Consider the following 17,582-nt stretch of genomic DNA (forward strand, 5'->3'; position numbering starts at 1 on the left):
AATTACTGGATCTCAGAGATAGTGCCAGAGATTTTTTGCATCTTAATAAAAATTGATCAAAACGCATCGTTGGCAAATTTCCGAAAGGTCAGTACTGCCAACTACGTTATGTACGCTTTGCAATAAAATATACTTATAACGCATATTGAGCTACAAATACAGTGTATTGCACTTCAAATGAATACAGAGCTACAATATCCTTCACAAGAGGGATAAGAAAAAACAATTTTGACTATTCCACCATTGACGCCATCTTTGTGCACTAATTGGACAATATAGTGTGTAGTCTCGATCAAAATCTGACATTGTTAGAAAGAAAAACAAAACAAAATTAATTCTGATTAGATGTAAATACCTGAAATATTAAAATTATGGAAAAACAAAGCCTTTCAACAAGTCACAATATTTTTTCTTCATCTCCCTTATAAAGGAAGTTGGTTCTGTATTCATTTGAAGTGAAATATAATATGTACTTCCTAACGAGTTTTTTTTTCTATATTTCACCGGCGCTTCCGCCATTTTCTCGAAAATATATTAATGTTCAAAGTTAACAAAGGATATGACATTTGTAAATTAATTTCTATTTATTTGTGTCGAATTTCTAGAGTTATAAGTGAATCCATTACTCATGAAATAAAACTGATTCCACATTTTATGGTCTCGGGATTTGAAACGAAACTTTTATAATGTCTAGACGTTCTACTCCGTCATCCCAATGAATTTTTCACCCGGTTTAACAAATCATTAATTCCAGACAACGTATTTATCTCTTAAATCCTTAGTTTTCTTGTAGATGAACAATTAGCGGAAATTAAGCGTGGTGTGAGCCGAGAAAATTAATGAATCGAGAAATGTTTGTGAAGTATAGTTTTAAAAATATTTTACGAATTTGAAAATAGAATACGAATCTTAAATTCGCAAAATTGTTATTTTTTTTATTTTAGGTTGCGAAGTAGGTATCGTTATTCAAGAACGTGGAGTGCTTTTGTAAAACTAGCGACTAAAAAAACTATTTTAGAATTCAAAAACGACTTCGCAAAGCGCATATCGTGCATTTTTTTTTTAAATATTGTTAAAATTTACCAAGAAGGACTAAAAATTTCTTATAGGCCCGTAAAATTGTCGAAAATACCTCATTTTTTGACAAAATTTAGTTCAGTAAACAAAGACACGTAAAAATTAGGAACAATTCCGTAGAATTGAATGAAGTACTTTACCCCAGTTGAATGTTAAGGCTTCATTTCCAAAATGGCGTCCAAAGTTCGCAAAATACAGTTTTTCATTTAAACAAAATTAAACTTTTTAGAAAAAAATACTCGTATTGCAATTGTGTTGTTTTTTGAAGACGCTTTTGTGTCGACATTTTTAATAATAATCATGGAAAATTATTATAAACAAGAGTCAGTATTAGACAAAAACACATATAACTGACAGATGTCTTTTAGGTTATGAAACATGAAACAAATGCAAACTCGTAAATAACGGGTAAGTACAACATAATAGTATATTATTCAACGAGCGTATAATGATGGGTATTATTCACGAGGTGAAGTTTACGGCCACGAGCCGCAGGCGAGTGGCCTAAATCACCGAGTGAATAATACCCATTATACGGGAGTAGAATACTATACTTTATCCACGACTACTAAATATTTTTGTTGAAGTTTTTTTTGAAATGTTTCGAAAAACATGGTATGTTAAGAAACAGATATACGACTCGCACAAATGAAGTCGCTGATGGCTCAGTGTAGATGCTCTTTCCCTTCCAACCGCGGGTCCCGGGTTCGAATCCGGTCTAGGAAAATTCACTTTTTTAATTTTTTTTTATATGTACAGCACTGAATTGAAAATATTTAGTGGTTTACACGATAAAATTTTAAAAACGGATTGTTTGTAGCAGAACAATATAATATTATAGCTAAATTAAGGAAGCATCTGACATTAGTGATTAATGACTCATTAATCACTGCCGTGATTAATGGGTATAATAGTTTATAACACGTTATCTTAAATTATAACAGAGTTTCTTAAAGGCAAGGAATTTGGTGTCGCTATAGTTTAACGTACGTGTTATTTGTCTAATGAAAATGAACGGCTTGTTAAATTTACAATTACTTGCCGGTTTTATAAACGCACATCGAAGGTAAGTTGTAAAATTTAAGTAACTTAGGTAAGTATTTATCCTAAAATTATTGTTATGTTAAATCAAACGAAGAAGGATCTAACAAGGAAACTACGCCAACCCGAACTCTCCGATTTCTAATATTTTTATATATGTTGTAGACTCGGTTGTAAAACATAAAAAATTAAATGACATATTTTTTTTATCGGCGGAAAAACATATTTAGGGGGTGAAATACATCCTCAAAGTTCGCCCCCCAAAACAGTTTTTTCTAAATATCTGGTGTTCTAATCAATATTTTGGAATGAAAAAAAATGGAAATTGCTTCTTATAAAAATACAAATGTTTCACATTAGATTCCGTGTTTGGAGGTTGCTACCCTTATTTTTTATTTCAGAAAAACTATATTTTTCAAACATTTTTTATATATAAAAAATTCATATTTGTTAAAAAAAATAAAAAATATGATTTATGTAAACAAATTGACAAAATTAAGTTCTCTTTTTAGGGGGTGAACAACCCTCTAGTGTGCTAATAATGTCTGTACATACTGTACAATTAGAATTAACGTTGCAAAATAACCCCCAAGTAACCCCCTAGTGAGCGAAAAATGTCTTTACTTTTTCTCTAATCATACGAATAATTTTATCTCTTGGTCTAAAACGGATTTAAACGGATGCAAACTACCCCTGATGTTCACCCCCAAAAACAGTATTTCCGTGATATCTCGGGTTCTAATAAATATTTTGGAATGAAAAATAGATGTTTCACAAAAAAAGAATTAAAAAGTATACTATCTGATATTCTCTAGAAATTAAAATTAGGAATGTATACTCACATTATACACGAGAAAAAAAGAGAAATAAATAATTGATTCAAGTAAAAAATTAAACCAACCATTAATCAATACCATTAGCTCTGTTCATTTTAAAAGAAGTTTGCAACACTTGACATTATGTTCTGTACTTTTTGATATAAAACTTTCTGTTTATACTGATTTAAGGAGGATTATTAAAATTTAACAGAAATATTTATTAAGAATCCAAAAATAAAAAGAATATTGGTGGCTCGAATTTTAAATTTTAAGCACGAAGCTTTGATACTTCAAAAACAGACAGTAGAAAAATAAATATTGGGTACTTGTTTCTTTCTGCGGGAAAATGTATTGAAGAGTGAAGACCATCTTTAATGTTCATACCCGAAAACACATTTTTGTATATATCTTGTCCTCTATTGGCCCTATCAAACTTTTTTTGATTAAGCAAAATAAAAACGAGTTCTACTCAATAGGACGAGTCACAATTGACTGAATATTGGAGATTGCATCCCCCGGTTAAAATTGTTAAAATTATACTTTATTATTTATTTTCGTAAATTTTCAATAAAATTACAGACTACAGACACCATTTCTCATGAATCATTCGTTCTGCTCAATAGAAATAATTTCCATTTTTTTTTTTCATTCCAAAATATTGATTAAAACCCGAAATACTGTCTTTGAGGGATGAACACCATCGGTAATTTGCATCAGTTTAAATCCGTTTTAGACCAATAGAAAAAATTATTTGTGAAACATCTGTTTTTTTTATAAGAAGTAATTTTCATTTCGTTTCATTCCAAAATATTGATTAGAACCCGAGATGTCACAGAAATACTGTTTTTGGGGGTAGTTTGCATCCGTTTATATGATTAGAGAAAAAGTAAAAGCTTTTTATTTTGTAATGTTAATTCTAATCGTATAGACATTTTTCGCTCACTAGGGGGTTGTTCGCCCTCTAAAAAGAGAACTTAATTTTGTCAATTTGTTTACATAAGTTATATTTTTAATTTTTTTTAACAAATATGAATTTTTTATATATAAAAAATATTTGAAGAATATAGTTTTTTGAAATAAAAAATAAGGGTAACAACCCTCAAACACGAAATCACTAATGAAACATCTGTTTTTTTATAAGAAATAATTTCGCATGTTGTTTTATTCCGAAATACTGAGTAGAACTCCAGATATTTAGAAATCTTCTGGCTTTTCGAAGCGATATGTCCGATCGGCTGCCATTGGAGTTCCTGAGGCGTTGCAGTTTCAACGAGGCAGAGCGTATTATTGGAAATCGGTCCCGTTGCAAGAAATTTATGAAGCCAGGGGAATGGCGCTGGTCTCGGTGGAATTTATGATCAATTTGTGTCCTCTTGCGGGAGCAAATCGGAAATTGTAACAATATTGTTCGAGGACTAATGAAAAGAAAATATTTAGAAGGAGAAACAATGTCGGTAGTTTTTCTTCTAAGCAGGGGACTGTGGACCAAACAGCGACCTACTCGATACTGAATGTAATCGATCTGACGAAATTTTCTAAGTTTGGAAATAAAAAGGGTATTTTTTTAATTTCTAAATAACTAAGAGTTGTATTAAACACGTAAATCCTATCAGTGTCTCCTTTTTTTTAGAATAAGCAAGTTGTACTTAATTATATATCTATAATTTTTTTATATACATTATATTGGGAATTAAATTAGAATCAATATCACTCGGTCATCGTTTATTCATAGGACACCCTCATTAGCCGTTTCCAATTTGTTGCCTTGTTACGTTTTAGGTGACTGCCTCTAATTTTAAATGAATGTAAGGCCGTTTTCCGTTCGATATCGGTCCGAAAATAATCCGTATCGCAGGTAGTACCGAGACCCAATAAAATTTAACGATATCGGATAAATCGATAATCCTTTTTCTATCCGAGCCGGCATAATTGAGGGTATTAAAATATTTACGGCAAACGATGAAATGTCACGGCCGTTCTGATCAAGACATGTAACGTATTGTCGTTCTTTTGTTTTACTACTCGGGTAAGTCTATACGGGGTGTCCCGAATTGTAACCGCTGAAATTCTGAAACCCATAGAGAAAGTAAAAAAGAATAATTACAATTTGTTATACCTATAATTTGTTTTTGAAACTCTCCTGTTTTTGAAATGCAGGACGTTAAAGTTTTCAAAACAAAAATTATATCTCTAAATATCTTCTTGACAAAGTACAAACAGAGATCAGAGCGACAGCTGTTACAAAAAAAACATTCTCTTTCCAAAAAATATAACCCTTCTTTAGACTAGGCGGTATCTGTTTTGGTTTGGTTTGGGCGAATCATATATCCACGGAGATTTTTGGCTTTTTGGCTTTCACTAGAAAAGAAAATTTTTCTATGCGTATAAACAAAAACGCGGGCTTAACTTTTGGCAGCACAATATGTTAAAAAAATTAGAAAAATGCCGTATTTTTCTTCCTATTTAATCATGTATCTTTTCAAGAATTAATTTTAGGCGAAAATGGAAGAGGAAAAAAATGTTTGTAATTAAATTTTACAAAATATGACTAGTCACAATTCGAATGAATCACGATTATTATTGTAAAAACCGAAAAATTCGCCAAAAATGAGGTTAAAAAACAATACGTTATAGGGAATTTTTTTGGGGTCTTTAGGTTGAGTATAGGACCTTTATACTTGGCTCAAGAAAACTTCATGTTATGTAGAATCATCACACCAAATTTCATCAAAATCGGTTCGATAGATTTTGCGTAATAATTTTGCATTCCAGATTTTGAAAAAAAAATTGTAAATTTTCAAAATTTTGCACAGCAAAAACCAAGGCCCTTAGACATTTGAAAATTTAATCAGATAGATACTGTTTATCAAAGATCAAAAACAAATTTATTGAAATATTTTAAAATTCTTTAAACAACAATTATTTTCAAAATATGTCGAAAATTAGTAATTAATTAATTATTAATTTAATCATCATTCCTTTTGTGATTAAAGTATAATTTAAATATTATTTACTGTTTAAAATATAAGCAAATGAGAAATTCACTCATTATATTACAAAAGTATAGTACAAAAATTCGACCAATGTTTAAAAAAGCGCCAGAGCTCTCCTAATTGACGGATTTGAATTTTTCAAAAAACGTTTGAAAGCTTGAAAGCCCTTCTATATGTGATTAAATTTTCAAGTATCTAAGGGCCTTGATTTTTGCTGTGCAAATTTTTGAAAATTTGCAATTTTTTTCAAAATATGGATTGCAAAATTATTATGCAAAATCTATCGGGCCGATTTTGATGAAATTTGGTGTGAAGATTCTACATAACACGAATTTTTCTTGAACCAAGTGTGAAGGTTCTATATCCTTTTTAAAGACCCCAAAAAAATTAAACCCCTAAAATGTATTATTTTGTAACCCCATTTTTGGCGACTTTTTCGGTTTTTACAATAATAATCATGATTCATTCGATTTGTGACTAGTCATATTTTGTAAAATTTAATTACAAACATTTTTTTCCTCTTCCATTTTCGCCTAAAATCAACTCTTGAAAAGATACATAATTAAATAGGAAGAAAAAGATTACGTTTTTCGAATTTTATTAACATGCCAAAAGTTAAGCCCACTTTTATTTTTATGCGCATAGAAAATTTTTCATTTCTAATGATATTTGAAATCCAAAAAGCCAAAAATCTCCGTGGATATACGAATCACCCAAATATGGACTCTTTGAAACAGATACCGTCTGGACTATCTTATGGATTCTTTAACAGCAAATTTGCTGAATAAAATGAGAAATATAAGAACAAATAGCGAGTATTATCTCGATCTGCGGAAACAAACCGTTGTCCTTTCACCGAAAATGAGTGACATTAATATTAGTAAAAGCATCCCATCAGTCTCGTAACGATACTGGCACAAACGACAAAGTGAAATTATTAAGTGAAATTTATACTAATCGTCGACATTTCGCATTGTTTACATTTGGTGAGTACGTGTAGTAGATACCTACTTGATCGGAAAATCCACGTGCACTTGTACGTAGTACTGTGGCAGCACGGGTTTATTATTAGAGGCCTACTTTATTAATTTATCGATGTTTTATTACTTTCGCCTTGTTGTACATGGCATTACTTTCGACCTGTTAATTCGACAGACCCCTCTGCGCTATTTTTAGTACGTATTAGGCGCTAATACGGGGAGCACTAGAAAAGTTTTCCTCCTAACAATCAAGTGAAAGGCTTAATGACTTAGAATGACCCTATTTAAAAAACCTATTGGCCTTTAAAAAGGCATCAATCATTTTTGTTACAAAAACAAAACAAAGAACGAACTAAAACAAAGACGCAGCAGTAGTTGTTATTCTTCGCTAAACTTCAAAATTGAGACACCGTAGTTCTTGTCCCTTTTTTTACGCTAACTTCTGAACTAATAAATATACCTACGACTGGCCCACGTGAAGTTTAGAGAAATGACGCGCCTTCAGAAATCAAGCTTATTTCTTTTTTGTGCCGCGTCGACATCTTTGACGCAGCTCAGGCGACTAATTTGAAGTTAAAGATGTTTTATACCGAATTAACTTCAAAAAAATATATCCTCGCGAAATAAAAAAGACTAACTCTAAGTACCCTTTGAGATATAGCTTTGTAAAATTAGCAGCAGTTAGTCATTTGTAAAAAACGAGTTGGGAAGTTTTATGAACGAAGTTTCGATGGTAAATATATGTAGCACTTAATTTTATTTTATGTATAAAAATGCATAAAGTCGTAACTGGAAAGCGGAAAAAAAACATTGGTGGCGTGTGATAACTATTACAAAAAGTTAGTTAATTAGATATTATTACAAAATACCACGCTGAGAGATCTGAGTTTTGTGGCATGCGCGTAATTACGAAAAACTGCAAGCACCTGGTCTATTTTCTGATACAATAAAGAATCCTTTATACTTGGCAGCGATTTTAAAGGTCGTCAGTGGAGAGAGGACAGAAATAAAATCCACTACGCCTAGTTTTGTGCGGGTCAAATAGAATTCATTCTTATACACACATTTCTTATAAAATTGTATTTCCCACAAAGCAAATGGTAGCTAGAAATATATCCATTTCGGTAAATTAATCAAGTTACAAGTTGCAGTTAAAGTCTACTTCAACAGATATCGTTTCACGAACAAACTGATATATTACATAGCTGAAGCAACTGTTGACGTTTATTTTATAATCGTGTTTATTTTACAAAACTAAACAAATATTAATAAACCAGTACGAATACGGTTATAATCGGGTTGTTTAGTTTTCCCTTTGCTTTGTTTACTCATTCCAATTTATTTTTATTGGAGTATTTCATGTAATGTTCACAACATAATTCAAATATAAATTTTCATTAATAGTTGCGTTGTGATATAGTACAATGTGTATCTAGTAGTAAAATCAATAAATAGCTGGACGATAATGTATACTGTTTGTTTCTTCAAAAGCAACCTTAAGTAAAACTCTGAGGAAAATGTAGAAATAGTAAGGTCCTTCTATCGTTATGTTTTCATATTAATGATCTAATTAATTGGGGCATATAGTCGACGGAGTAGTTGTTTCCCGCAATCCAGCAGTTAAGGAATTTCGTCTGTTGGGTTATTTTTTGCCTACCTAGATTTCTGGTAACGAAGAACATTGTTGTTTGAATTAGCTTTATTAATTTCCCAGCTGAAGTCGGAAAAATATCTTTTCCGTACCCTTTTCTGATGGTTGTCTAGTAACGAATGAAAATACTAAAACAGGGTATTTGAGGATCCGAAATTGCGCCAAAATGTACACGTTCTTCAATCAATTCCAATTTGTTGAATTATTATGAGAAAAGTAGACAATAACAAAAGATTATAAGTTAGTTGTAGGATTTTCCCTACGAAATAAAGTGTAAAATAAAATCCTGACAACTAAATCGTTATTAATATCGAACCAATAAGGGATCACAAGCCTCTATAATAGCTTATCACAATTTCAGAAATGTTTCAGAATTAATAGGTTTATTACTTTTATTTTAATGAGTAGGTAATACTCATTTCCTAAAAATAGAGGGAAATAAGTAAGAATTATTTGATGTTTGTGCGTCACATGGATTTGAATAATTTAACTACAATAATTATAGTTTCTCCTGTTGCATGGGATCTACGCGATACTTATACCTGGTGTTCAATGTTCGCAGCGTAGTATTGCAAAAAATAACATAGTAGTTAAACAGTAGTTATTCCCATTATATTCAGTAAAAATATCTATAGTCCACTACGACTATTTAGAGTCTCATTAATATCCTAATCCATCAATCATTTAATTGGTTAACAAGTTTGGCAATAATTGTATTATCTGGAACTTAGTTAAGCAGTTTGTGGAAATATTACGTTTAAATTTGAATAAGGTGTGCGCTTATGATTCGAGTGCGGCTATGAACGATATAGTCCAGACGATAGAGCATATGAAGCGTTTGTATTTCAAGTCATCTATTTTGTTAAGTCCGAGTTTGCCTACTCCAAAAAACCATTGCTAAATTCAGGGCAACAACAAACATACAAAAAAAATCAAAAGTTACCCGTTTTTAAATAAATAAATAACCTTTATTTTCCTTAGAGACTTTATAATCGATAATACAAAAAAATTGAAAAGAAATAAGCCATAAATTCTTATACTAAAAGAATTCAGAAATGTTATATATACATTTGTCAATTAAATAATATTTATAATATAAAATTGCTCCAAATATACAAACGATTTTCTACTATTTTTACTATTTACCATTGTTAATGCAAAACTCAACTTTTTTTATTCGCAGTTGATGTAACTTCGTCAAATAAACAAAAAATAAAGATTGACTTTTTTATTTAGGGCTTACTTTAAATATGTCGAAAAACCCATCATTTTTCGTTCTTCTTGTATGTTTGTTGTTCCCCTGAATTTAGCAATGGTATTTTGGAATAGGCTAACTCGGATTCCTATTTTATTTGGGTTTTTTCTGTGCAACAAATTAGATGACTTCAAACACAAACGCCAAATTCTACTTTTACTGCTCTATCGCCTGGACTAATAATGCTCGATGGAGTAAGGAGAGGGAGGCTAGCCGACTCGACAGCAATGAGCGAGAAATGAGGTGAAAGGTTTCCTCTAAGGCAGACGCTAGTTATAGATTCTCAAAAATGGCGATCTGCAGATTTTGACTATATGTATAATATCGTAACCTAACAACTCTAATTCACAGCCCCACAAAAAAAAAGTGGCAGGTCCGAAAGACAAGACCATGGTGTCCATATGGTTTTGGGGACGCTGGGTCCGAATCCGGTGTCCGTTTGACGCGATTAGCTCTGGTTTAAGGTCAGTTCAAGGTCAAATGTAGAACATCAATTGTCAACAAACTAAACCTACGTATCTATACGTTTTTGGGAGTCGCCGAATCCGAATCCGGTGTTCGTTTGACCTTGAACTGACCTTAAACCAAAGCTAATCGCATTAAACCGACACCGGATTCGGATTCGGCGATCCCAAAAACGTGTAGATACATAGGTTTAGTTTGTTGACAATTGATTTTCTACATTTGACCTTGAACTGACCTTAAACCAGACCTAATCGCGTCAAACGGATACCGGATTCGGATTCAGCGACCCCAAAAACGTATATCTATACGTATAGGTTTAATTTGTTGACAATTGATTTTCTATATTTGATCTTGAACTGACCTTCAACTAGAGCTAAGCGTGTCAAACGGACAACGGATTCGGATTCAGCGACCCCAAAACCATATGGATCCCATGGTCTTGTCTTTTGGACCTGCCACTTTTTAGTTTACAAAAATATTAGTTTGGTATGCCCTCTCTTTGTTAAAAATTTGCATGACGGTTGCTTAATTGCGTTATTAATGTATTTTTATAGTAAATGCTTGATGCGTAGCCCTGCCAACATATTGTTATTTTTAGTTTTGCTAATCTATTACCCTGAGTCGTACTGAATCTTATTTAATTCTTTGATGTAGTATATGAATTATTTAAAGTCGGATTTTTTTTTGTAATTGTAAACTTAATAAAAATTACTAGAGCAGAGATTTGTTCATTCTAGTCCCACAACTCGTAGCCTGCAGATAAGACCCTTATTTTAAGTATTAGTTAAATTAAAGGTTAAAGTATAATTTTATAATTTCCAAGATAATTTCATTGTGTAGTCCGATAATCAGAAATAAACGGTTGTTACAATCTATAAAGCCCGTTCACTATGACGAAAGAAACGAAGACGAAATAAACAAAATAATAGAAAAGTGAAAAAAAATGTTTGCCTCGCCCTCTTTTTATTGGTTTTTAAAACCAACAAAACAATTTCGCGAACGGCAAAGTTGATTCACGAGAGGGTTCTCTCCAGGCACAGCAAAGATATTGACAAGACAAAACATGGCATTATTTGTATCACACAGACAGGGCAACTTATGAATACATAAGAAGGGGAGGTCAAATTTAATAGTCAAATTTAGGTAGGGACTGGGTGTTGAATATGTAATGCGCCTATTTGAGGAGTTCTCGCTCGCAAGCACAGCTTTGATTTAATATTTCATATGCAAATATGATAATATTATATTGTGTAGCGCAATTGGCACCATTACGTTGTACCGTCATTTCGTTTTACAAGGTACAGTAACAGAATGATTGAGGATGTGTTGTCTGATATTTTGTAGCAACTATTATAATTTATGAAAAATTACGAGACCCATTTTGTGATTCGTTGGTACACTATATTAATTTCAAGTCGTCTAGAAACCGAGTTTGTCGTGGTTTATGTGTGTTTATACCTATTTTCAGGAACATAAAGTCTCGAAGTTAAGAAACTAGGTTAACCTCATCTAATCTGCACTTGGAAGTTGCAGACCGACATTTTACTTTGCGGGATGTTTTATGAACATTAAAAAAAACAGTTAAAAATTTTTACTAATCTGACAGACTTGAAACATTTTTTATAATTACAAGCTTTTAATAAAAAGTAGTTGTTGCTATTTTTTAAAGCACTGTGTTTAGTTTGTAAATCTCAGTGACCTCTGACATTTACTAGTGTAGCTGCATAACAATCCACCTGATGTGATGTGGATAGGACGCTAGGTGGGCAAAAAACAAACGGCCAACATTAATTCGACGAAACGAGAATGCTCAAATATACCATCGTTAATTATTTTAGTGATTAGAGACAGTACAATGTGTTTGTGTGTCTTCATTGTTAAACTTATGTGTGATGTTATGGGAAAAATATGTGTTTGAATTAAGACGACATTTGGCAACAGTGCATGCCGAATCCCCAGTTTGAGGAGCGCATAATAACTAATTTGAATATAAAATTAAGTTTTTCTACAACAATGAAAAAAGTGACTTGCCCTTGTCATCTCTATCTTCCTTCTAGACTTATCGGCATAATTTAGGAGCACTACTATACACATGCAGTAGCCCCGACAATTTTTTTTTAAACTAGTACATATTTTCTGTCTATAGACTGTGTTAATGTTACGATAAACACACTTAAAAATCAATCCTGTTGCTCCCATTTTTTATATAGAGATATATTTCAGTGTTAGATCATGCCCATTTAGATAACATTGATAACATAATAGACCCTATTATTTTGAGAGCCTGAAAAACTGCCATAACAATTTAGATAGTACACAAGTTTATCTTATAAAAACGAAATGTAAATTATTCCGAAAATAGCGCCAAAGTTTGTGTAAGAGACGTCGACTACTGCATAATTGCAACCAAATTTTCGCAAAAGACAATGTGTTGACATTTTGAGTTTCTCGTATCCGATTTATAATTAGGTACATAATGTTCTGAAATTATATTTTAGCAAAAAAAATAACTTCGTCCAAGTTTAGTTGTAAATGAAATTTTGTTCAGAAACAGTATCAAGTTTAACAACTTTATAGGACAGAAGCTTCACTGAAGACTTATACCTCCCCTCCCATTTTTCGCAAGGGTCGTCTTTTGCACTTCGATAGAAAAAAAAAGAGAGAAAGATCGATACGGTTAATTTCGCAAGTTTGGATTCCACTCCGAACCCTCCCAGTTGCGTGAGAACATTTAAATTTGATGCTAATTACTTTCTGTTTAGATTTTTTACATCCCCTTTTAATCCGGCAATTTTCTGAATGAGAATAAATTAAATCAGAATAAAACCTTTGGGAAAGGGGAAATAAATATTTGATGAACAAATTATACGTAAATATAGAAGAGAAAATCAAAGAAAAATTCAAAAAGATGCTACTACTATAACGTAGCAAAAAAGTTGGTCAAAGAAGATAATAAAAAATATTTTAATCATTCTTACAAATGCAGTGTCCTAAACACATAAAATATTTTCTTTGTATATGTACCATTGACGTCAAAATATAAATAAGATTTTAACTCCAAACTGGAAGGAAATCCTCAGCTTCTAACATAGGAATTGATATTAAACGAGAAAATTATGAATAATTTGGAAAAGCGAGTACTGTCCCAATTTTAGTCAAAGAGGGGATTGGATACAGGGCACAAAAACAGTCGAGCAAACCTTTACATACGTTTGGATTTGGAGTATCTTGGAAGATGATTGAAACCATGAGGGAGACTACCAAAATATAAATAAAAATCACACTAAAACAGAAAATAGCGTGGTGTAATCATTAACTCAAATCAACCCAAGATCGTTTATAATTTTATTTTCAAAGTAATTAATAAGTAATTTCGTATTAATATTAATTTGTCTATGGTTCGAATTATTTTATATAATAAATTTTAAATTAGAAACATTATCAGCAGTTAATAAAGAAAAGTTCAAAATTGAATTGAAGTGAATTTTTCTATATTAGGTATTCCTGAATGAAAGCATGCCCCGACTTGAAATCAATTTAAGAAACGGCCCATTAAAAGTTTTGGTGGAGGAATTAACATTATGCAGTCACGAATGGGAGCGACCCGTTCAAACTCCCAAACTTAAATTGTTCCTGGCATCGCCCCCTTTTAATTTTCGAACGTCATTTGTACCCGTTGATGGCATGAAACCGACGCGCAACTTGTTTTGCAAAATAAATGCCAAATTAAATTTGATGGGGACGGAGACGTCTTTTCACATTTAACCGAAGCCTTGTTTAACCACTTTTTTATAACTTACTTAAGTATTATGATAAAACAAAAACAACCAGTCAAATTGCAAATTACTCATAATTCGAGTAGTACGTCGGCATTCGTCCAAATTTTGACGTTTAGGGCTATAGAAGTTTTGGGGTTTGAGAGTTTCGAGGACTGGAGATTTCAATATTTAGAAGATTCGAAATTGGAAGTTTCGAGATTTGGAGATATTGATATTTAGAGGTTTAGAGGTTTGGAGGTTACAATATTTAGAGGTGTAGAGATTTGAAGATTTCGAGGTTTGGATGTTTCGAAGTTTGAAGATTTAGAAGTATTATTTTTTTTTGTATTTGTAAAACAGCATTAAAAAGATGAAAAGATGCATAAAATTCTAAGTTCAGAATAAAATAAGAAAAATATAGGTTTTTCTCGAAACCGTAAGTCGAAAAAAAAATCCGAGTGTACAATAAAATTCTCTGAAACAACAAAGTGCTCTAAAACTTCCCCCATTGGACTGTTTTTCTATCTGTTATATGTAGTTTCCAAGACCCTGATATACGACTGAGCAAAATCTGGGTCTGGGTATATTCAATGCAAATTCAATCAGCTTTTTAATAATAATGTGGGTAAATGTAAGCAAACTTGAACCCGATTTAGTTTGCGAAAATACCACCTAAATGATTCGACCCTATTTATTATCCAAACATAACAAGTGTTTGTTTTCGCGTGTGTTTGGTGTTTACCTGTCATCGCCGCTCGAATCAGGTTGGAGAAAATATTGAAGGCATCTACGGATTGTTTATCTTGGAATGCCGCTCGATTTACTGACACAGTTTCGTTTTTATTTTTAATCATGCCGTGCATAATTATTAGTGAAGTAAGTATAGGTAAAATATCAATTTCGTTTTTATCAAAAATTGGTTTAATTTAAATTTTTCCTTTTTCAATGAATTGATAATAATAAATTTCACATTCTGCCGTAGATTGAACAAGAAGAGGTGGGGCACCCCAAATTTATTGAATTGAAATATAATATTAGAGCATTATGCATTTTATAGGAGGAATTTTAATATTTAAGTTTGTCTACGATTATTTTCAACTTCTTCGCGGTTTTCCTACCTAGTGTACAATGCTTACTACCTACGCCACTGGTAGAAAGACATATTTAGCAAATTAAATGTTGCAGCATAATGGGATAGTGCGATAATATGTACTAGGTATGTACTATAATATGTAATAAGAAAATAATACAACTGTCTCGAAGACAAACGGTGTTATTCAATGCGGGCCAATAACCAGCTTTCTCTCCACTTATTAGTCGCATTATTTAGATTTTAAAATATCAAAACTAATAAAATATAAACGTTTTTCACTGAAACATATTAAATAATATCCATATAAAAACGATATTCACATTTTTCGGCATTTTTATGGGAACACATGAATTTTGTGATCTAATATACAGGGTGCTTGTGAAATAAATGTGTTCCTTCGAAGGAGTAATAGAAACAATTTCATATGAGTGGGGTGTAATTAGCTTTGTTTTCGATAGAATTTTTCTAAATATCTCTGAAGATGTTTGATGTAAACTGACGATACTTGAGCCACTGATTTATTTGAGTAGTAGGAGCAAAAACCCGCTAAGTTGACTTACAAAACCTGTCAACCAGTGGCGGAGATACCAGTAGTCTCAGTACTACTACGAACCTCAAAATTTCTACGCCAATGACTATTCTGCAAATTAGGTCAATTTTTAGGGAAAACGATTTTGTTGGAACAACAAACTGTTTGAGCTTACAACACCAGAGTAAATAGAAAATAACACTACAATTGTTCGTTTACGAGAATTTTTCGTTGGAAATACAAATATAATATAATGTATCAAAAGTTTAAAAACTCAGTTGCTTGGAATTTGTTTTTTTTTTTATTTTAAGAAAATATCAAAATTGCTACGCCAATGTGTTTATGAACTTTTGACACATTACGCTGTATTTAAACTTGTAGGTACTTCTAACAAAAAATTATCATAAACTATTTTCCTGCAGTGAATAATTTTATATTATACAGGGTGTTCCCTTCTTAAACGTATTGATTTTAATAGTTGATAGAGAACTTGATTTTGAACGAAAAAGTTCATTGAATAATGTTATCGTTGTTTAATTATGACAGTTGTTGCCAACCATTTTTTCCACATGTATCGACAATAAATTAGAAAATATATATTTAAGAAATAATCGGTTATTAATACAAAGGGTCAGTGATAATTCAGCAAACAGAGATCATTGGGGTCTCAACATTTGGTCCTTCGAGCCGGATTTGTGATTAGCGTGGTTTGGTAAACATTTGGCCCTTACATTGAGACGAATAAGTGTGGTAATATTCGAGCGGCATCGCAGGAAACCGAATTGGAGAAGTTGGACACTAGCAGCGACGTCAGCAGACCTCTGACCTATGAACTATTCACTACAACCACCAGTGGCGTGATGGAAGGGTAGTCAGTGACACATTTTTAAACAGAATTTCTACGCTTATGATTTTTTTTTAAGTTTTATAACATTTTTCAAATGTCAAACGAAAAGCTGTCCTTGTGAAATTGTCACAAAAGTAAAAGGTTTTAGTGCACATAAAGATTATATAAAATTTTAATTGATTCAGACAGCGACGTCAAAAATTTCTTGAAATTAAAAAAACTTACGGGCGTGGAAATTCTATTTAAAAAAAACGCTGACTACCCGTTGTAGTGAATAGATTGCAGTGTGTTAGTACTTGGGGGTTTTCTAGGTATCACGAAAAAAGTTTAAAAAAATTAAATTAGACACCCTGTATCTTAGAAAGCGATCTACGACCTGCGTTCACGTGAACTTTGTTTTTCAAAACGAAGTCCCCTGTCAACTGTTAATGTTAGTACGTTTAAAACGGGAACACCCTGTACATCTAGTTAATTTCGATGAATTTTTAATACCTAGTCGATATCGTTAACGATCTAGGTGCTATTTTTTTTCTATAAAAAAAAAAACAAAAGTGAACGTTTGCCTGTTACATCTGAAAATAACCAGGAATCCGCATACGTTTAATGCTAGGCCCAAACCAAAACTTACGTTGGCGCCGATGTGTGGTTGGTGAGTGGCACGCGGCGAATTCAACACATCCCGCCGACCTGTTTCGCGCCGCACGACTGACTCGGCCAACAAGTGGCGTCCCCGCTGACCCGAGAGGAATGCGCGACGGCGGAGACTGAAGACGCGCCGTCCGGCATAGCACGCGTCCGGACGCCCGCGACGCGCGTCTCTTCCGGGGATGTCGAGCGCGACACGTCCTCATAGAAGCCCGCGCTTCCGACGGACACCGCCGTTGTTTATAGAGCCGTGTTTGATGGAGGCTAATAATCCGCTCATATTTTTTTGAGCCAATATATTCAAACATTTAAAAACATTGACATTCTACGTCTCTTCGTTTTGGAAATATTTTAGTCGAGGAAATAAAGCACTAAAAACGGCATTACCTCCGAAATCTGTGCAGTAAGATGGATCGTGATACAGTTTTTT

At 32.5% G+C, this 17,582-nt stretch overlaps 1 protein-coding gene across 2 annotated transcripts in view; it reads right to left on the reverse strand.

The window, feature by feature from the left end:
- Positions 1-17,246, reverse strand: part of LOC108903459 — a 141,684-nt gene extending 124,438 nt beyond the window's left edge. For both annotated transcript variants that reach the window (XR_001964206.1, XM_018705654.2), the window contains exon 1: positions 17,136-17,246. The gene's annotated coding sequence lies outside the window, so the exon portion shown is untranslated. The remainder of the gene's footprint in view (positions 1-17,135) is intronic.
- Positions 17,247-17,582: the final 336 nt, after the last annotated feature.

This window comes from Anoplophora glabripennis, unplaced genomic scaffold, assembly GCF_000390285.2.
Source record: "Anoplophora glabripennis isolate ALB-LARVAE unplaced genomic scaffold, Agla_2.0 scaffold82, whole genome shotgun sequence".
In the NCBI taxonomy this organism is placed as follows: domain Eukaryota; kingdom Metazoa; phylum Arthropoda; class Insecta; order Coleoptera; family Cerambycidae; genus Anoplophora; species Anoplophora glabripennis.